The following is a 22,120-nucleotide window of genomic DNA, read 5'->3' on the forward strand; positions in this document are numbered from 1 at the left end:
TTCATGACTAGGAAAATTGTACATTCACACTGAAGGCATCAAAACTATGAATTAACACATGTGGAATTATATACTTAACAAAAAAGTTTGAAACAACTGAAAATATGTCTTATATTCTAGGTTCTTCAAAGTAGCCACCTTTTGCTTTGATGAATGCTTTGCACACTCTTGGCATTCTCTTGATGAGCTTCAAGAGGTAGTCACCGGAAATGGTTTTCACCTGTGCCCTGTCAGGTTTAATAAGTGGGATTTCTTGCCTTATAAATGGGGTTGGGACCATCAGTTGTGTTGTGCAGAAGTCAGGTGGATACACAGCTGATAGTCCTACTGAATAGACTGTTAGAATTTTTATTATGGCAAGAAAAAAGCAGCTAAGTAAAGAAAAACGAGTGGCTATCATTACTTTAAGAAACGAAGGTCAGTCAGTCCGAAAAATTGGGCAAACTTTGAAAGTGTCCCCAAGTGCAGTTGCAAAAACCATCAAGCGCTACAAAGAAACTGGCTCACATGAGGACCGCGTCAGGAAAGGAAGACCAAGAGTCACCTCTGCTTCTGAGGATAAGTTTATCCGAGTCACTAGCCTCAGAAATCGCAGGTTAACAGCAGCTCAGATTAGAGACCAGGTCAATGCCACACAGAGTTCTAGCAGCAGACACATCTCTACAACAAATGTTAAGAGGAGACTTTGTGCAGCAGGTATTCATGGTAAAATAGCTGCTAGGAAACCACTGGTAAGGACAGGCAACAAGCAGACGAGACTTGTTTGGGCTAAAGAGCACAAGGAATGGACATTAGACCAGTGGAAATTTGTGCTTTGGTCTGATGAGTCCAAATTTGAGATCTTTGGTTCCAACCACCGTGTCTTTGTGCGACGCAGAAAAGGTGAACAGATGGACTCTACATGCCTGGCACTCACCGTGAAGCATGGAGGAGGAGGTGTGATGGTGTGAGGGTGCTTTGCTGGTGACACTGTTGCGGATTTATTCAAAATTGAAGGCATACTGAACCAGCATGGCTACCACAGCATCTTGCAGCGGCATGCTATTGCATCCCGTTTGCGTTTAGTTGGACCATCATTTATTTTTCAACAGGACAATGACCCCAAACACACCTCCAGGCTGTGTAAGGACTATTTTACCAAGAAGGAGAGTGATGGGGTGCTACGCCAGATGACCTGGCCTCCAGAGTCACCAGACCTGAACCCAATCGAGATGGTTTGAGGTGAGCTGGACCGCAGAGTGAAGGCAAAAGGGCCAACAAGTGCTAAGCATCTCTGGGAACTCCTTCAAGATTGTTGGAAGACCATTTCCGGTGACTACCTCTTGAAGCTCATCAAGAGAATGCCAAGAGTGTGCAAAGCAGTCATCAAAGCAAAAGGTGGCTACTTTGAAGAACCTAGAAAAAAAGACATATTTTCAGTTGTTTCACACTTTTTTGTTAAGTATATAATTCGACATGTGTTAATTCATAGTTTTGATGCCTTCAGTGTGAATGTACAATTTACATAGTCATGAAAATACAGAAAAATCTTTAAATGAGAAGGTGTGTCCAAACTTTTGGTCTGTACTGTAAGTACACATCACTTGGCAAAATCATCACCTCAGGACTTGTGCCCTGACTTAATAATCGCTTATTGCTGTGATCTAAGATCAGTTGCCAAAATGATATTATAGCTCAGCTCAAATCACAGCATTTGTCTGATGAGTTATGTTTGTAATTCTATCTAATGAAAAGCAGTCCTCTGATATGCTTATCTAATGCTATCATGTGTTGTACAGTCCACAGAGCCATGTGTGATACTGACTACTGAATTTCCACATTGCAGTCATCAACAAAATTGTCTGTGCACTGTGATCCTAAACTTCATCCTCCCTTATCCTTTTGCAAATGCCCAGATAGGGAGGAGTGATGGTGATGGCACAGCGCTACCAATCATTGCTGAAAAATCCACAGCGCTACCAATTATTTTGCGGAATCGCAGCGTTTTCACCTCCATTGACTTGCATTGGACTGCATGGAATCCGCATCACTGCATCTGCAGATGCAGATTCCATGTGTTTCAATGTGTGGATGGTACCCGGGTTTGGAGAAGAGGAGTCTCTCCTTCGGACCTGGGTACCATAGTACCTGTAAAAAAAAGAATAAAATAAAAAATAAATATTATACTTACCTTCTGATGGCCCCCGTTGTGCTTGTCTTGGCTTGCCGGCAGCTCGCGGTAGACTAAAAGGACCTGCGGTGACGTCATTTACTCATGTGATGGGTCATGCAAACGCTGATGTCGGCAGGTTCTTTAGTCTACCACGAGCTGCTGGCAAGTCAAGACAAGGACACCAGGGGCCATCAGAAGGTAAGTATATATTTTTTTATTTTTTACCATTCTTTCGGTCACACTACATAAATCCATGCCGGTTGCATGGATTTATATAGTGTGAACAAGTTGTCAAGCACTTTCCAAGTGATGCTAAAATCGCTTGGAAAGTGCTTGACAACTCGCATGCGAAAATGCATGTGAAGAACGCTTCACATCCGCATGTCCCTGGCAGGGAAAATGCATGTACAATCCGCATGCACAATCCGCATGCACAATCCGCATGTACAATCCGCATGCGTTTTTTCTGCCAGGGAGATGCAGAAACGCTAAGGAAAAAATCCGGAGCATTTCTGCATTGTGGGCACATAGCCTTACTCTACTAACAGTGCAAAAAGAAATCATATATAGACATATTAAGAATAACTTACACAGAGTTTACTTAGTAATACAACTCTGGGGTATAACGCATTTACGATTTTATATTTAAAATTGCCAAATATTAGTTATAGTAGTTGTTAGTTCATCTTTTCTTTTCTTTTCTTTGTTTTTTCTTTTTTTACTTAGTTGTAAATAGTATAAAATCTCTTTGCCATCAAAGGTGGATGGCAGTGTTTATCCATACACTGAATTTAGTAAATTGAAAACTTGGAAACTTTTACAAAAACGACTGCTCTAGTTCATGAAATAGATTAAAAAGATAGAACTGTCAACACTGGGGAAGCAAACACAAAAGCAGACAGACAAGTAATCAGGAGATTTAAAGTCTGGAAAGAACTTAAGTCTTATATTAAACTCAAACTTGGGAGGTTGGGAAAATATTAGTTTTAAAACATATACCAGGAAGGTGCCACATCATATTAGTTTTTGGTAGGAAGAGTGCATAGCAGCAGATTCACTAGATTCACACAAGCAAATAGGAAATCGTTCAGAGTTTCATCCAGAAAAGTGGAAGGAATTTTTTCTCACTTGTCATCCATGCGCAATCCGTATCCAATCCGTGTCTTGGATCACAATCAGACATGTTTATATGATTTTGTGCAGACCACTTGTTTCACAAAAAACATGAACATTCAAACAGCTCCATAGACTATAATGGGTATGAGTTCTATCCGTGCAAAACATGGATACAAATGATAGGTGACACTCTGATGTCTGAATCTTGAATATGGGATTCAATTTTGAGCTACACATTTTGAGTTAGAGTCAATTAGAAGTTAGAATCAGTTCAAAGGCGGGCAACTGGGCTATTACATGGCATTAAAAGTTTCTCTTATATAGAAAGGTTAAAAATGTTGGGCTTGTTTAGCTTAGAAAAAAGACTTATCAGAGGCATTCTCATTTACATGTCTCAATACATGTGTGGTCTATACAAAGGACTGGCATATCATTTAATCTCCTTCCAAGTACCTTACAATAGACCAGGAGACAATCATTACATGAATAGGAAAGGTGATTCTGGCATCTAAATAGGAAAGGGTTCTTTACAGTAACAGCAGTCAGTCTGGAATGCTCTACCGTAAGAAATAGTATTGGCAGGTATTGTATCACCATTTAAAAAAGGGCTAGATACTTTTTCACAACAAATTGCATTATGAGTTTTAAATAATTTAGCGATAGAGAATATAAAACTTTGGAGAAATGCTGAACTTGATGGACGTTTTTTTCAGCCCATGCAATAATGCAAATTTGTAACTATTAATTAGCCATAAAGCTGTTGAATTTTCTTCTGAGTTCACCTGCATTTCTACCTCCTTCCTAGATTTGGAAACCACTCTACCACAAAGGGTTACTTTATCTTTTTTTTAATTATATTTTAAGGGGTACACCTCTGCCCAAACAACTAATTTACTTTTTATTAATTGTGCCATTCAAATCATATAACCACTTTAAGGCTTAAATCATGAGTTTTACAGAGAAGCAGCATGACCTATGTAACATGATACAGCATACCTCGCAACTTTTGCAGAAGAGAAAGAGGGACATGTTATGTGTTACGAGCACTTGGGCAAGCTTGTAGACCATGCCCTTAACCACACCCACAGCTACACCGATTTACCATTTAATTTTCACATTAAGAAAAGTTAAGAAAGTGGTGAATAACATCTTGAAAGCTGTGTTCATACTACTGCTTTACCTTTTTGTTGTTCTGTCCATTATAGGAGCTGAACAATTGAAAGCAGCTGGGAATGGATTTGTCATTGAAAGTTCAGCAGAGTCCTTCTGTCCTCACTGACAACAACGAGCTCCATCAACTTTTTGTCCTGGTGTCCATCACATATCAAACCTAAGTTCTTGTTCCTATCAGTTCTTATTCAGGTTGTCTTCTTAGTGACCAGCATAGCCAGAATAATAAATAGAATTTTTAGAAAAATTCAAAAATCAAATCAGAAAATAGCAAAAAGGCAATGGAACTTACCAGCCAAAGGTTCAAGAGAAATGCACACCAGGACGCGGCCGGCCCCCCCCCTGTAGGAAGGAGATGACACAGGTGCGGAATGCCGTGAGCAATCACTCTCAACCACTCACACTGGAGGAGTGACTGCCCCGCAATATAACCACACCAGATGAAACCTGCAAATAGGGTGCCATTCACACTCGTTGCAACCGTGCCTGGCCGGCATCCAATTAAACGCCCTTCCTATTCGATTAGGCGGGATGCCCGGCACCCTCTCCGTGCAACGCAGAGGTGCAATGCCCCCATTCACAGGGTCACCATAAGTGGGCCTGGCCGCGCCCTGGCAGATAAAAAAGTGCAAAAAAATATATCACATGAGGTATTAGTTGATATTTCGGCCTTCCGCACCTGTGTCATCTCCCTCCTACGGGGGGGGGGGGGGGAGGGCGGCCACGTCCTGGTGTGCATTTCTATTGAACCTTTGGCTAGTAAGTTCCATTGCCTTTTTGCTATTTTCTGATTAGATTTTTGAATTTTTCTAAAAATTCTCTTTATTATTCTGGCTATGCTGGTTGCTTTTATGATAGAGTAGGGACTCGTAAAATCATGAGGACCCTTGACGTTTGGTTTGCGAGCTTACGTATTTTGGCCAAAATATCAACTAATACTTCATATGATATATCTTTTTTGCACTTTTTTATCTGCCAGGGTGCGGCCAGGCCCACTTATGGTGACCCTGTGAATGGGGGCATTGCACCTCTGCGATGCACGGAGAGGGTGCCGGGCATCCCGCCTAATCGAATAGGAAGGGCGTTTAATAGGATGCCGGCCAGGCACGGTTGCCGCGAGTGTGAATGGCACCCTATTTGCAGGTTTCATCTGGTGCGGTTATATTGCGGGGCAGTCACTCCTCCAGTGTGAGTGGTTGAGAGTGATTGCTCACGGCATTCCGCACCTGTGTCATCTCCTTCCTACAAGAGGGGGGGCCGGCCGCCTCCTGGTGTGCATTTCTCTTGAACCTTTGGCTTGTAAGTTCCATTGCCTTTTTGCTATTTTCTGTCTACTTAGTGATCCTCTCTAATCTCAGACTATCTCCTCAACGCTCCTTTCTGCCATCAGGCCATCTCCTCTGTGTTGTTATCTGTCCTAGAGCCATCTCCTTAGCATTCCTTTCTGCACTCAGCCCTTCTCCTCAGCACGCCTCTCTTTTTTTTGGCTATCTTCTCAGCATTCCTTTTGTCCTCAGGCCATCTCCTCAGCATTCTTCTCTGCCTTCAGTTCATTTCCTCCATGTTCCTCTCTGCTCTCAAGCCATCTCCTGATCGTTTCTCTCTGCCCTCAGGCCTTCTCCTAAGGGCTCATTTCTGTCCACAGGCCATCTTTTTGGTGCTCCTCTCTCGCCTCAAGCTGTCTCCTCAGTGTTCCTTCTGTCTTTGGCCTGTCAAGTCGGATAACACTATTTATCTGCAGATATAGGGTTAATCTGCAGGTTAATAGCAATATTAAGGTGCTTGGCTGCTGTACAGAAAGTTCTGCACTCATGAGAAAATTAACTTTACTACTCCCAAGAGCCTCCAGCTTTCATTCATACAGGTGTGCCAACACAACTTCTGTCACCACTCACAGTGATCGGTGGCTGTAAGCATGCCCTGGTACTGACGGAGAGTGGGCTGTGCACTGATGAGCCAGGGCATGCTTACTATAATCGGCACACCTATATGACTGAGGTGTAGTAGTCCGGATCTAAATCCAATTGAAAATCTTTGGTGGAACTTGAAGAAAACTGTCCATGACAAGGCTCCAACCTGCAAAGAAGATCTGGCAAAAGCAATCAGAGAAAGTTGGAGCCATATTGATGAAGAATACTGTTTATCACTCATTAAGTCCATGCCTCAGAGACTGCAAACTGTTATTAAAGCCTGAGGTGGTGCAACAAAATACTAGTGATGCATTGGAGTGTTTATTTGTGTGTTTGTTTTTCATGATTTCATAATTTTTTCCTCAGAATTAAGTGATTCCATATTTTTTTCCCTCTGCTTGGTCTGAAAAAAATTACCTTTACTGAGTACCACATTTTTTTTCCTGATTTCTTTTAGTGTTTCTTAAAGCCATAAAGTTGCCATTTAAAATGACTTTAGTTTTGTGCCATGTCTGTGATCTGCTTTTTTTCAACAACATTAAACAACTGAATGAACATCCTCCGAGCCCGGTGATTCCATAATTTTTGACAGGGGTTGTAGTCTATGAACAGACATAGCTGTCGTGATCACAGACATTATTTAAAAAGGATCTGGAAGAGAACAGGACAGAGAGGCTCAATATAAGAAGCCAGAGGCTAAGAGCTCATACACCTTAAATGGCTGTCTACTGAACAAACTGTTTGATGTATCCGGCTAGGAATAACCTCTGAACTGTAAAGTGCTGCGGAATATGTTGCCACTATATAAATAAAGATTATTATTATTATTATTATTGCTAGAACCTATATATAAATCTGCTCTTCTCCTGCTCTATAACGTTCTTCTCACAGATCTGACAGTATTTTCATTATGGCAGATTTCCATTACGTTCTTCATTAAGCTAACTGGATTGAATATGCTTAATTATGTCATGACAATTCTGACTCATTAAATAAAACTGATTGAGCAACATATAGTAAGGGTTCACTTACATAGACCAACCAGCAGTATGATAGGACCATCCATCAGTAAATTTTACCAACTGGAGATTGTTTGAATGACTGTTTGCACAGGCAGAACAAAGTAAACAATACACACTGAGCAACTTATACTAGATCGCTCAGTTAACATAGACAGCCATTGTTCTTGGCAGCGCCACTTCTATTTACACAGGACAATGCACTGCCGAGGCGAGAATGATTAATGCTGCATCAAAAAGGAGATCAGAACAAGAGTTAGGCTCCACACATATGCGGCAATAGATGTGCATCACATCTTACCCAGTGGTTGCATTCGAAGAGGCAATCTTTGCCTTTTGCAGTCCCAATGATCTGGAGAGAGCCAAACCGATCACACTACCAATTGCTATTTCAGCATGGTGCTTCACATTAGGAAAGGAGTTTCAAGGAAGAAATGGACATTACAGTCAATGGCTGCATGATTGTTAAACAAAATTGTCCGACAATTGGCCATCACAATAGGTGGAGGTTTGGAGAGTATGTGGCCCTCCTCCCCATCTGGCCATACCCTAAAACTTAATAAATATGCTAAAGGGACATTTGTTGAAACATGATAATCTCACAGCAGATCTCCTTCACAGGAATTAGTTGCAAAAATTGAATTATCGAGACAAATTCTCTTAGGCAACCTCAGCTGAATGCTCATTTTTCAGAGTGGATAATATTTTAAAGTAAACTGCAAGAAACAGCAGAAGGACACTTTGACAAGTAGCTGCAATATTTAACAGTTACACTCATCAGGATTTATATTGTGTCTATCAATAACCTCCAGGATCATTACAGTTCTATATAAGATATGGTTGATGTTGTGGGCTGATCAGATAATGAGGTGATAAAATACCAGGTCCCTTAAATAAACAGGAATGTTATTAATTTCCTTGTAGTCTCAGTTACATCACACTTTGGCAAATTAACAACAAGCTGTATATTTTCTAGGCCTAAATGTATTGTTGCTGTTAAACTTAATAGAATGATTAACTAATTAAAAATGGAGTCCGGTATTCTCCAAGGAATTCAATTTCTCCATGGATAATGATGCTGAACACTTTGCAGTGGAAGGTTATGTCTATACTGCACGACAATAATAAATCACTAAGAGTTGTTTGAAAAACAAAATCATGTTTCTGTATTCAAGTGTTTAACTACTCAAGTAGATGCGTAAAATAGGTCTTTAGAAATCCATTTTAGAAATTTAGAAACTGGCCGATACTGAGGTACTGAAGTGGTTTACTTTTTTATTTCTGATATGTAGTATTGTTAACATTACAAATTTAGAATTATTAACCGTTTATATACAAATAAAAATATGGGGGTTTCTATTAAATGTCCTCAAAAAAAGCATTACTATCTAGGTGAAGAGGTGAACATAAAGAAGATATAATCTCCCTGGGAAAAACAATTAAAGACGAGGACTAATAGGTTGTTATGCATAGAAAAAGGATTTTAAACAATTATAGGGAAAAAGGGAAATAGTTCACGGTGCATAGTAGTCTAACTCTCCTATCTTACAATCCCCATATATTAGTAACCTAGCAGCAAAAATATCAGCAAAGTTCATATGCAAATAAGTAACAACTGAAAGGCTTACCCATTATAAATGGCAAATGCAGAATCCCAGGGGACAGCCCCTATGCACATTTCACGTTTGCTTTCTCAAAGGGGTACAAAAGTCTCTCAAAAACCTCAATGAAAAGCTGAGTTTCATCCTTTTTCTATAGGATCAATTAGAATGTTTGATCTACTGATATGTGATTTGTCCTCTTTCAAAAGCATAAAGAGGCTAGGCACCTCCAGTTAAAACAATCTTCAAACGTTATTTCATATCAAAAAGGAGAATAAAAATTTCCACATGTTGGCGGTAAAAACACTCTGTTTTTATTGCCAACGTGTGGAAATTTTTATTCTCCTTTTTGATATGAAATAAAGTTTGAAGATTGTTTTAACTGGAGGTGCCTTGCCTCTTTATGCTTTTGATGGATTTCTCTGCGGGTCAGCAGTTTTGGATATGGCACTCCACTGAGATGAAGCAGGCATGAGATGATATAGTACGGTGAGATTTTTTTTCTTTTTTCAAGATTTGTCCTCTTTGTTTCTGTCTTTCTATTTTGTAACTGTGCATGTCTTTGTCTAATTTGTTTTTGGTTTGTGTATATTTGAGAAACAATTGGCTTAGGTTACTTACCTGCAGACCTGTCGGAAGCTGTAGATACCAAGTCTTGAGACCAGCATCCAAGAGTCATCATTTATATCACCATTATAACATTTTATTATTTGCACTTTACACATTTATGTATTTATATATTTTTTTATTTTATTTTTATGCATTTTTTCACTGTGTTCTTATTATTGTATAAAACAACTTGCGCTAGTGTATAGGATATGTGGCAAGAAATAACAATGAAGATGTTAAAATTGGCCAATTTTATTAAATACGTAGGTTACAAGAAGTTAAAAATCATTGTTTGAAAATGTGGCTAGTAGGCTAAAAGCAATGGGAGGAGGGAAGATAGTCAGGATGGGAGCCCTAGAAGTTTTTCCTGGTTGAGAGGCAGTTATGAGCTTCCTGGAGGGTCTTTGATGACCAGGTCGGAGGGTCCCCCTTATATGGAGAAAAAGAAGGGAATTATTTAGTGGCAAGTTTTAGAGGTTGCCTTCTTATATTATTGAGATATCTAGTTACCTGATCGGAGGTGTAGGAGGGTTTTGGGGAAGGGGTCCAATCAGGTGTGGGTTATCCACGTTCCAGTTAGACTACAAGGGAATGAGAGTCAATTTTCCTTGAGTTACGGGAGGTCTTAGTTGCCTAGGGGAGGGAGGGGGGGGGGGGGGAATGGGTTTTTGTACCTGTGTTGGTCGATTGTAGTTAGAAGGTTAGGATGCAGAGAAGGAGGCGGCTTCCACTTGTGGAGTGAAGGCGATCACCTATGTTTAGTGACAAACGGAGTGGGAAAAAAGATTAATAGGAAATGGTGGTATTTGATAACAGGTACTGCTGTAGAGCAGTGGTGGAATATACCTGTACAGGTCGAGTCACTTATTTGTTGCTGACTGGTGCTGTTTAGGAGGAGACCCGCATTTAGTGGTTGCAAGGTGCTAAACACTGGTGGGTGTATTCGTGGACCCAGGGGTAGTTTAAGCAAATGGGTTCCTTGCAGGAGTGGAGCGGGGTGGAATTCCTGCAGCACTAGTGGGTGGCTTGTTTTGGTTTTATAGAAGTAGGGGCAGTCCCCTAACCGCTGTTGCTTTAAATCCTTGCGTGGGTCAGAGAAGACAAAATCACAGCTTAATCACAGCATGCATAGAACAGTCCAGGGACCTGCACGTATTGTAGCAAGTTGGCACAATGACTTACGGTTCAGTCGCATTCGTCTTGTCAGTTGTGGACATCCAATGTCAATGGATCTGTGTGGCTGCCAGTCCGTGTGGCAGAAAAAGCTTCCTCCACTGTATGAATGAGCGCTGGTGGCATAGTGCAGAGAGGGGAGGGGCAGGGTCCCGGCCGGAAACCCGCCGCTCTCACCAATCTCTGTATGTCGGCACTCGGTGGTGCAGTAGAGGACCTGCGCACTTGTGCACACTGGCTGCTTGAGGACCTGCGTGGCATCACGTCACATGGGTGAGTACCAGTACGGTGCCCTAGGAGGATCAGAAAGGCTGACGCGTTTCGGAAACTCCGGTTTCCTTCTTCAGAGCTGATCCCTAGGCACTCGTGGGTCTTTTTTATAGGTCTATGGGTGGGAGTGCCAATGGGTAGGTAGCTGTCACATTTTTTTTTTTGTCTTTTTCTTTATGGCTGTCAATCTTTATTAAACGCAAACAGTTCGATTTCTGAGTACAAACCTCTAGGTTTTAGAGAGTCAAACATAAAGATTCATTTACTCTCAACCCGAGACATTTGTTTCAGGTAGTCACCTTTTCGTCATTGTTTTGGCACTTTTTGTATAGCTGTCACCACGGTTCCCTCTATGAAACCCCCATGTTTTTCATCATAGTGTTTTGAAAGTGAGTGTCCGTCAAACTTGTTGGTGATATACCATAGGTGTTAATTAATACGCGTGTTCATGGGGCGTTTCGTTCTGCCTACGTATAGTTTTTTGCACGGACATTTTAAGCAATAAATAACCCCCTCTGTTGTGCATGTAATGAAATATGGTAAGGTATGTGTTACGTCTCTTTCAGTTATTACTTTTTGTTTTTTTATATTTATTTTTTTGCATACTGTGCATTTTTGACATGGGAAGAAGCCACAGATATCTTTAGTAAAGGAGAAGGTTCCATTTTTTTTGGGGGGGGGGGTAATTTTGGACTGTGGGGGCCACAATATTTCCCAGATTGCATGCATTCTTGTATATAAAGCGTGGGTTCTTTGGGAGTTTGTCACCATTAATCTTATCATTTTGTAGGATACTCCAGTGTTTTTTAATGATTATCTTTAGTAAATGTGTATTGGAGTTATAAGGTGTTAATATGGGTACATTCAATTCATTAGATGCTAACTGAAGAGTGCTAAAAAACACTGGAGTATCCAAGCTCATAACTGCCTCTCAACCAGGAAAAACTTCTAGGGCTCCCATCCTGACTATCTTCCCTCCTCCCACTGCTTTTAGCCTACTAGCCACCTTTTAAAACAATGATTTTTAGCTTCTTGTAACCTACGTATTTAATAAAATTGGACAATTTTAACATCTTCATTGTTATTTCTTGCCACATACCCTATACACTAGCACAAGTTGTTTTATATATTTTTTATCTTGAAAACTTCTGACAACTGTGGTAGTTGTCTTCTCTTACAGCAGATATAGGGCATGCCCATTAGCGCTACCATTCCATTGAATTGATTTCTAACCCCATTTTATACCACTCTTGGAGGCTGCTTTTTAAGTATACAATACAGTAACATCTCTTCGTTTTTTCCCATCCTAGCAGTTTATTGTAATCATGAGTGACTTATGGTCTGATCGTAAAAACCGTATACAAAATATCCACAAGTTTTTTAATACAGCCCAAAACATATCACCCCTAACACCAAATTTAGACCACATTAGTGGGATGAAAGAATCACTAAAACCCCTGGAGCAACTCCTACATAAAGAAATGAGGGATCTGTGGGAAGTTGCCACCCTAGAAAGATACCTAGCCTATGACAGTATCCCAGCAGGCCTAATAGTAACAAAATTCCTGTCAGGAGACATAGGTGACCCAGATACACTCCTGGAATGGGACAACATGTTTAAATCCTTCTCCAAACAGGCTGTTCTGTTTATTATTAACAAAAGAAAACAACAACTGATGGAGAGTAAATGTTAAAACTCTCCTGTTAGTTTTTTTCTATTTTGTGGTCACGTGACCTGCTGCCTATTTATTCCAGCTCCGCCCTTCTGGCTTTGCTGGACTTCAGTGTTATTTGACTCTCTATCTAGCCAGGTGCTTTTGTACATATCTCTCTAGTTCATTTGGTCCTTTGGACCTCTAAATACTTTTTGTCTGTTTGTCTTTTTGCTCCGCTACAACATCTGCTAGGAGGTGTCCAATTTTGTCCCAGTCCTTAGTTCTTTTATGGAACCCTCCCTTTATTCTATAGGTCTGCGTTCAGACTAGCTGAGGACGAAGGCGGGTTTGTTCACAAGGAACAGGTCACCCGCTGCATCCTAGGGAATCAGCTTAGTCTTATTGTAGGGACAGATTCCCTTTCTTTCCTTAGTTCTTGTAGCAGATAAGAACAGTAAGTCCAGCCCAAACTAAACTTGGAAAGAAATCTGGGGATCAGTATGGTGTCTGTTCAAGAGTTTGCTCAACGCCTGCAGGCATTGTCTCTAGAGGTGGCCGAGCTCCAGAAACACGTGAGTAGCTGTCCTGGAGCATATTTTGTGGAACCGAAGGAAGGACTGCCTGATATTTTTGATGGTAAACAACAAGATATTTTTTCCTTTAAAAATGCTTGTTTATTATATTTTCGTTTGAGACCCAGGTCCTCTGGGAATGAATCACAGCGCATTGGGTTTATCATGTCACTTTTGAGAAAGGAAGCACAGGGATGGGCCTTTTCTCTCCAACCTAATGATCCGTGTTTTAGATCAGTGGAAGATTTTTTTTCTGCTATGGGGTTGTTGTATGACGATCCTGATCGAGTCTCATCTGCTGAGACACAACTGAGACGTTTAAAGCAGGGGTTAGGTGATGTTGAAAACTATTGTACACACTTCAGAAGGTGGTCTTCTGAAGTGAGATGGAATGATTCAGCATGTTTGTTTCTTGCTGGTTTAAGTGAAAGGGTTAAGGATCTGCTGATTGCTTTCCCAGCACCTGGAACCTTGCAAGAAGCCATGCAATTAGCTATACGGGTGGACAGGAGACTGCGTGCCAGGATTAATGAGGAGAAAACTCCTGCTATGGCAGCTCCTAGTCATCAGAGGGTCTGCAGGCATTGAGCCAATTCCTGAACAGACACCATGCTGATCTACGGATCTCTTTCCTTAGGATTTTTTTTTTTTTTTCATTTTGAGTTGGACTTACTCTTATGATCTGCTGCAAGAACTAAGGAAAGATAGGAAAACTGTCCCTACAATAGGACTAAGCTGATTCCCTACGATGCAGCGGGCAACCTGTTCCTTGTGAACAGACCCGCCTTCGTCCTCAGCTAGTCTGAACGCAGACCTATAGATATAAGGGAGGGGTCCCTAAAAGTACTAAGGACTGGGACAAAATTGGACACCTCCTAGCAGAAGTTGTAGCGGAGCAAAAAGACAAACAGACAAAAATACTTAGAGGTCCAAGGACCAAGCAAACTATAGAGATAGGTACAAAGCACCTTTCTAGATTAAGAGTCAAAGTAACACTGAAGTCCAGCAAAGCCAGAAAGGCAGAGCTGGAATAAATAGGCAGCAGGTCACGTGACCATAAAATAGAAAAAAACTAACAGGAGGGGTCTAACATAATCAATATCCTACCTGCTCCAAAGGCAACGGCTTGAGAACCAGATCGAACTCTCAACACCCACAAATTCGTAAAAGGGCCAGCAACTCAAATTTTTTTCAGTTGGCCCAAAGAAAAGGCGCCAAAGGGGCTGTATAGGAGGGCAATTCTCCATAAAGAAGAAACAATCAGAAGAGATAAACAGTGAAGGTGACTCTATTTTTAACCTAAGTAAACACAACCTAAAACCCAATGAAATCAACCTACTTAATAAAGGCCTGAAGTTTGCCCCCTCAATAGGCCTTAACAAATTTCAGGCCTTTATTGGAATCAAACAATTCATGAGAAAACTGGCTCTCAAAAAATATTACATAAAAAAGGAAACCCAAACTCCAACACAGGATCAAGCTAATCCACCCACTTCATTGTATATACACACCAATCTGAAAATGTAATCTAATTTTCACCCTCTCAACGAATACTCCACAGCCTTTGAGAGCTTCCAGCTTAATGTAATTACCGATATACATAAACTCAGTGATAAAAGATGCACAAAACTGAAAAATAATCTAAGCATGGCTGAACGAAAGGCAAAAAAATCCCTAAAAAACAACCATGACATAATCATACGCCCTGCAGATAAAGGAGGAGGCATCGTCATCCCAGATAGCGAACATTATCAAAATGAGGCACTTAGATTACTTAACGATAACGACAAATGCACCTATAAGGTACTTGCTAAAGACCTTACGTCTACCAACTCTAACAAAATGGGACAACTTACCAAAAAGGGACTAGAAGCAGGTTTTATGAATAAAGCGGAATTTGACTACATTAACATCCGATCACCTAGATTAGCCGTGTTCTATTATCTTCCTAAAATGCACAAATCTCTTACCAATCCACCAGGAAGACCCATCATCTCAGGGATACAGTGCCTAACTGCAAACTTTTCCAGATACATTGACAGCCATCTACATGACTTGGTCCCACGCCTACCGGCCTACATCAAGGACAGCTAACATGTACTATGCCTACTAAAACAAGTTACATGGGAAGAAAATTACATCCTCGGCACCCTTGACATCACATCACTATCTACGGTAATCTAACATGAAAAAGGATGCCAAGCGGCTTCATATTTCCAAAAAAAACAGAATAAACTACTGGAGGACCAGATTTCATTCATCAATGAATGTATGCGTTTCATTCTTTCACACAATTACTTCAAACACAGGGAGAACTACTATACCCAGCAATGGGGCACAGCGATGGGGACAAGGTTCGCGCCCAGTTATGCAAACCTGTAGGTCGGAAAATGGGAAGACTCCACCATCTACCCGGGTGGGTCGCTGCGCGCGAACCTGGTCCTATGGCATCGCTTTATCGATGACATAATTTTTATTTGGTCCGGCAACCAACTCTCTCTGGACAAATTCATTGATGAGATTAACCAGAATGACTGTTTTTTATATTTTACCTCAACCACGAGTACCCAACAAATCAATTTTCTTAGTAGGGTATGGTACGTGTAGAAGGCGCTTATCAGGCTAACTACTACCAATGGCAGCGATAATTGTGGACAGGGAACCACTAATGTCCGTAGTAGATATACTACAATAAATTAACTGTTCTATAGTAAAAATCGCGCTATCGGTAGTGAAAAAGAGATCAGGAGAAGAGTACTATTATTTTATAAAAAAATGTTTTATTTGTTTGGATGCTAGCGATAAAAACTTAATAAAATACAGGATTAAAAAGACGAGTGTAGAAAACAATATTTCGTTTGGGATAAAAAACAAATGGTATACAAGGTGTAATAAATAGTTAAATCCAGCGGTTAATTGGTGTGGTAAAAATGCCTGTGGTGGCTTTGTACCTGGAAAGAAGAGGAGTTTGGTTAGGACTATTGTTCTCTAGTATTGGATATGCTTAGCTGGCTGTGGAGCTGTTACTCACCAGGTATCAGGATTGGCAAAGTGCAGGTGTGCACTAGGATTGTGGTCCGTCAGGATTCTTTGGGTGAGGCGTGGTCCTAAAAGCTTTGTTATGCTCCTGGAGATTTAATGATATGGGGTTAGTGCTGTTAGCACTGGGTAGGTAGATAGTGGGGTTAGCGACTTACCCTCGGAGGAGCTGGTCTATTTTTGGAGATTGCTTGTTAGCACTCCCTCAGTTGGGGGGTGCAGCAGGAGGCTCTGGATTGTATCTGACTTTATTGCAGAGATGTGACAGGGGGGCTTTTAGGTTGCCGGTAGGCGTAGTAACGCTTGAGAATACTTAATGTCCTGTATATAAATATGGAGAAAGGATTAGGAACTGAGACATACAGGAATAGTCCACAGTATGTGGTAAACCTAGATGTTTACCTGTGCATAATTATCAGTAATCCAGGGGTGCAACAGGAGGCTCTGGATTGTATCTATCTCTGAGCAGAGATGTAGCAGGAGGCTTCTGATTGCCGGGTGATAGGGGGCGTTGTAGCACTCAAGGATATTTGATGTCCTGTATATAGATGGGGAGGGAGAGTTAGGGGCTGAGGTATGCAAACAATAAGCCACAGTGTAAGTAAGTCCAGGTGTTTACCTTGTTTAGGGTCCAAGTGTGAAATGGTCAGTCACCTTCTTATCTATAGCTGAAGGCCTAAATCAAGGGAAGGTGTTCAAGAGGTTCTGCAAGAGGTTTCAGCCTAGTGGTAGGTGTAGCAGGAGGCTCTGGCTGAGTAGTTTACTGGCTAAGTAGCAGTGGGTCTTGTCCCTGGACGCTGTGGTGCAGCAGGGGACCGGCTACAAATGTGGCAGGAGGCCTGGTCTGGGTAAGTATATTCAAGTGGGTGAAGGGCTATGGTAGCAGGCTGTATAGTAGATATCCGGGCAAGGTATATGGTTATGCGGAGTCCGGTTTTCATGCACGGTCCCTACTCGTTTGGAGTCAGGCAGGCCGCGTTCCTGGAATCCTGTCGGTAATAAAGAGGTGAGTGTATGTGGTTTTTGGTCCTAGTGGTGGCGTGTATCATAAGCGGTGGGGGCCGTGGCCCAGGGTACTTACGGTCCGTAGTCCTGCGGAGATGTCAAGAGGTAGTGGGGCCCAGAGCGAGAGCGGGGTCCCGGCCGGTGACCGCCACTACTCGCGTGCTTCCGGGTAGGTGGAGCAAGAGAGGAGGGGCGGAGAAGGTGAGGGGGCGCGTTCTTTGGAAGCGCGCGAGAGGCAGAGAGACGCGCTGACACGTGGTGTGCAGCGTGTATTCGGGACGGATGCCTGTGGGTGCCTTCTCTTCTGGGTCAGTCAATTCCAACGCGTTTCGACAGCTGACGGCTGTCTTCATCAGGGATAGACTGACACGTGCACACCACGTGTCAGCGCGTCTCTCTGCCTCTCGCGCGCTTCCAAAGAACGCGCCCCCTCACCTTCTCTGCCCCTCCTCTCTTGCTCCACCTACCCGGAAGCACGCGAGTAGCGGCGGTCACCGGCCGGGACCCCGCTCTCGCTCCGGGCCCCACTACCTCTTGACATCTCCGCAGGACTACGGACCGTAAGTACCCTGGGCCACGGCCCCCACCGCTTATGATACACGCCACCACTAGGACCAAAAACCACATACACTCACCTCTTTATTACCGACAGGATTCCAGGAACGCGGCCTGCCTGTCTCCAAACGAGTAGGGACCGTGCATTAAAACCGGACTCCGCATAACCATATACCTTGCCCGGATATCTACTATACAGCCTGCTACCATAGCCCTTCACCCACTTGAATATACTTACCCAGACCAGGCCTCCTGCCACATTTGTAGCCGGTCCCCTGCTGCACCACAGCGTCCAGGGACAAGACCCACTGCTACTTAGCCAGTAAACTACTCAGCCAGAGCCTCCTGCTACACCTACCACTAGGCTGAAACCTCTTGCAGAACCTCTTGAACACCTTCCCTTGATTTAGGCCTTCAGCTATAGATAAGAAGGTGACTGACCATTTCACACTTGGACCCTAAACAAGGTAAACACCTGGACTTACTTACACTGTGGCTTATTGTTTGCATACCTCAGCCCCTAACTCTCCCTCCCCATCTATATACAGGACATCAAATATCCTTGAGTGCTACAACGCCCCCTATCACCCGGCAATCAGAAGCCTCCTGCTACATCTCTGCTCAGAGATAGATACAATCCAGAGCCTCCTGTTGCACCCCTGGATTACTGATAATTATGCACAGGTAAACATCTAGGTTTACCACATACTGTGGACTATTCCTGTATGTCTCAGTTCCTAATCCTTTCTCCATATTTATATACAGGACATTAAGTATTCTCAAGCGTTACTACGCCTACCGGCAACCTAAAAGCCCCCCTGTCACATCTCTGCAATAAAGTCAGATACAATCCAGAGCCTCCTGCTGCACCCCCCAACTGAGGGAGTGCTAACAAGCAATCTCCAAAAATAGACCAGCTCCTCCGAGGGTAAGTCGCTAACCCCACTATCTACCTACCCAGTGCTAACAGCACTAACCCCATATCATTAAATCTCCAGGAGCATAACAAAGCGTTTAGGACCACGCCTCACCCAAAGAATCCTGACGGACCACAATCCTAGTGCACACCTGCACTTTGCCAATCCTGATACCTGGTGAGTAATAGCTCCACAGCCAGCTAAGCATATCCAATACTAGAGAACAATAGTCCTAACCAAACTCCTCTTCTTTCCAGGTACAAAGCCACCACAGGCATTTTTACCACACCAATTAACCGCTGGATTTAACTATTTATTACACCTTGTATACCATTTGTTTTTTATCCCAAACGAAATATTGTTTTCTACACTCGTCTTTTTAATCCTGTATTTTATTAAGTTTTTATCGCTAGCATCCAAACAAATAAAACATTTTTTTATAAAATAATAGTACTCTTCTCCTGATCTCTTTTTCACTACCGATAGCTCGATTTTTACTATAGAACAGTTAAATCAATTTTCTTGACCTCAATATCCATGTATGTGATAATCAGATTCACACCCGCACTTTTACCAAACCCACATATGCAAACAGCTACATCTCCCTGGACAGTTGCCACCTACCTAGTTGGTTATTCAACATCCCAAAGAGCCAATTTATGCGACTTCATAGAAACTGTTCAGATACCAAACACTTTGAGGAGGAAGCAGGAGTACAAACCACCAAATTCCAAAATAAAGGATATGACCCCATTTCCTCACCTCAACCAAAAATCTAGTAAAACAAATCCCACGTGACAACATTCTAAAGTGCCCCACTAGAATGATTCAGGTAGCATCTAATGATTTGAATGTACACATTATAACACCCTATTACCCCAATACACATTTACTAAAGAGAATCATTAAAAAACACTGGAGTATCCTACAAAATGATGATTATCGGTGACAAACTCCCAATGAACCCACGCTTTATATACAAGAAAGCATGCAAACTGGGATATCTTGAGACCCCCACAGTCCAAAATTACCCCCCCTCCCAAAAAAAATGGAACCCTCTCCTTTACTAAAGATATCTGCGGCTTCTTCTCATGTCAAAAATGCACAGTATGCAAAAAACTATATATGAAAAAACAAAAAGTAATAACTGAAAGAGACGTAAAACATATCATACCAGATTTCATTACATGCACAACAGAGGCGGTTATTTATTGCTTAAAGTGTCCGTGCTAAAAACTATACGTAGGCAGAAGGAAACGACCCATGAACACGCGTATTAATGAACACCTACGAAATATCACCAACAAGTTTGACGGACACCCACTTTCAAAACACTATGCTGAAAAACATGGGGGTTCCATAGCAGGAAGTCATTGTGCCAACTTGCTACAATACGTGCAGCTCCCTGGACTGTTCTATGCATGCTGTGATTATGCTGTGATTTTGTCTTCTCTGACCCACGCAAGGATTTAAAGCAACAGCGGTTAGGGGACTGCCCCTACTTCTATAAAACCAAGACAAGCCACCCGCTACTAGTGCTGCAGGAATTCCATCCCGCTCCACTCCAGCAAGGAACCCATTTGCTAAAACTATCCCTGGGTCCACAAATACACCCACCAGTGTTTAGCACCTTGCAACCACTAAATGCGGGTCTCCTCCTAAACAGCACCAGTCAGCAACAAATAAGTGACTCGACCTGTACAGGTATATTCCACCACTGCTCTGTAGCAGTACTCCTTATAAAATACCACCATTTCCTATTAATCTTTTTTCCCCTCTCTGTTTGTCACTAAACATAGGTGATCGCCTTCACTCCACTAGTGGAAGCCGCCCCCTTCTCTGCATCCAAACCTTCTAACTACAATCGGCCAACACAGGTACAAAAACCCAGTTTTCTTCCCCCCTCCCTCCCCTAGGCAACTAAGACTCAAGGAAAATAGACTCTCATTCCCTTGCAGTCTAACTGGAACGTGGATAACCCACACCTGACTGGACCCCTTCCCCAAAACCCTCCTACACCTCAGATCAGGTAACTAGATATCTCAATAATATAAGAAGGCAACCTCTAAAACTTGCCACTAAACAAATCTCTTCTTTTTCTCCATATAAGGGGTACCCTCTGACCTGGTCATCAAAGACCCTCCAGGAAGCTCATAACTGCCTCTCAACCAGGAAAAACTTCTAGGGCTCCCATCCTGACTATCTTCCCTCCTCCCATTGCTTTTAGCCTACTAGCCACCTTTTAAAACAATGATTTTTAACTTCTTGTAACCTACGTATTTAATAAAATTGGCCAATTTTAACATCTTCATTGTTATTTCTTGCCACATACCCTATACACTAGCGCAAGCTGTTTTATATATTTTTCATCTTGAAATTGTCAGACAACTGTGGTAGTTGTCCTCTCTTGCAGCAAATATAGGGCATACCCATTAACGCCACCATTCCATTGAATTGTTCTTTTTATTGTTCGATTATTTATCATTGGTTACCACTTCACTCCTTCCTATTAGGTGGAATCATTATGTATTCATTTATTTAGGTGAACTGTTTTCACTCACTGGTCACTGTGAATATTCATAAATTTTCTAATTATATGGTTTACAATTTTTGGCAACATTCCTTCTGTACTCACTCACCTGGTATGTCACATTGTTTTGCCTTTTTTCTCTTTTTTTCTCTTTTTTCTTTCCTTACTTTTCACTTCCCCTTCTATTTTTCCCTCTCCCCTTCTTTTCTTTCACCCCCACTTTTTTATTTTTTCAACTTGTTCTCCCTCTCCTCTCTCTTTTTTTTACCATCATAAATGCTTGTTTTTCTATTTCTCTCTTTTTTTTTCCTCCTTTTTTGGGGATTTGATTACCAATTAGTATAAATATGGTGATATTGTATGTTGATCCTATGGAAAAGGGCAGGCTCTGCTGAACTACATAAATATGGCTGCTGGTACACACATGAGCCCTGCCGCCCTGCTGCCGCCCTGTCCCATTCGGCCTCCAAATTGGTAGTGTGCATGTCTGTGACATCATTTGGGAGTTTTCTCCCTGACATGCGTTCTCCCAGAGACTCCGATTATGTCATAGATATTTCTGGTGCGGGCTACATGTCACATGCGCTGATGCACCGGACATTTTTCTAATTATATATAAATTGCAGACAGTACATGTTATGTTTGTACCCCTTAGAGAAACCAAACGCGCATCGGGGAAGTCCCCTGGGATTCTGCACTTGCACTTTATAATGGGTAAGCCTCCCAGTTGTTACTTATTTGTATATGCACTTTGCTGATACTTTTACTTCAAGGTTACTAATATATGGAGATTGTAAGGTAGGAGAGTCAGGCTACTATGTACCGTG

The sequence above is a fragment of the Phyllobates terribilis genome, unplaced genomic scaffold, assembly GCF_046119375.1.
Source record: "Phyllobates terribilis strain yellow unplaced genomic scaffold, ASM4611937v1 Scaffold_1__5_contigs__length_1240528914, whole genome shotgun sequence".
NCBI lineage: Eukaryota > Metazoa > Chordata > Amphibia > Anura > Dendrobatidae > Phyllobates > Phyllobates terribilis.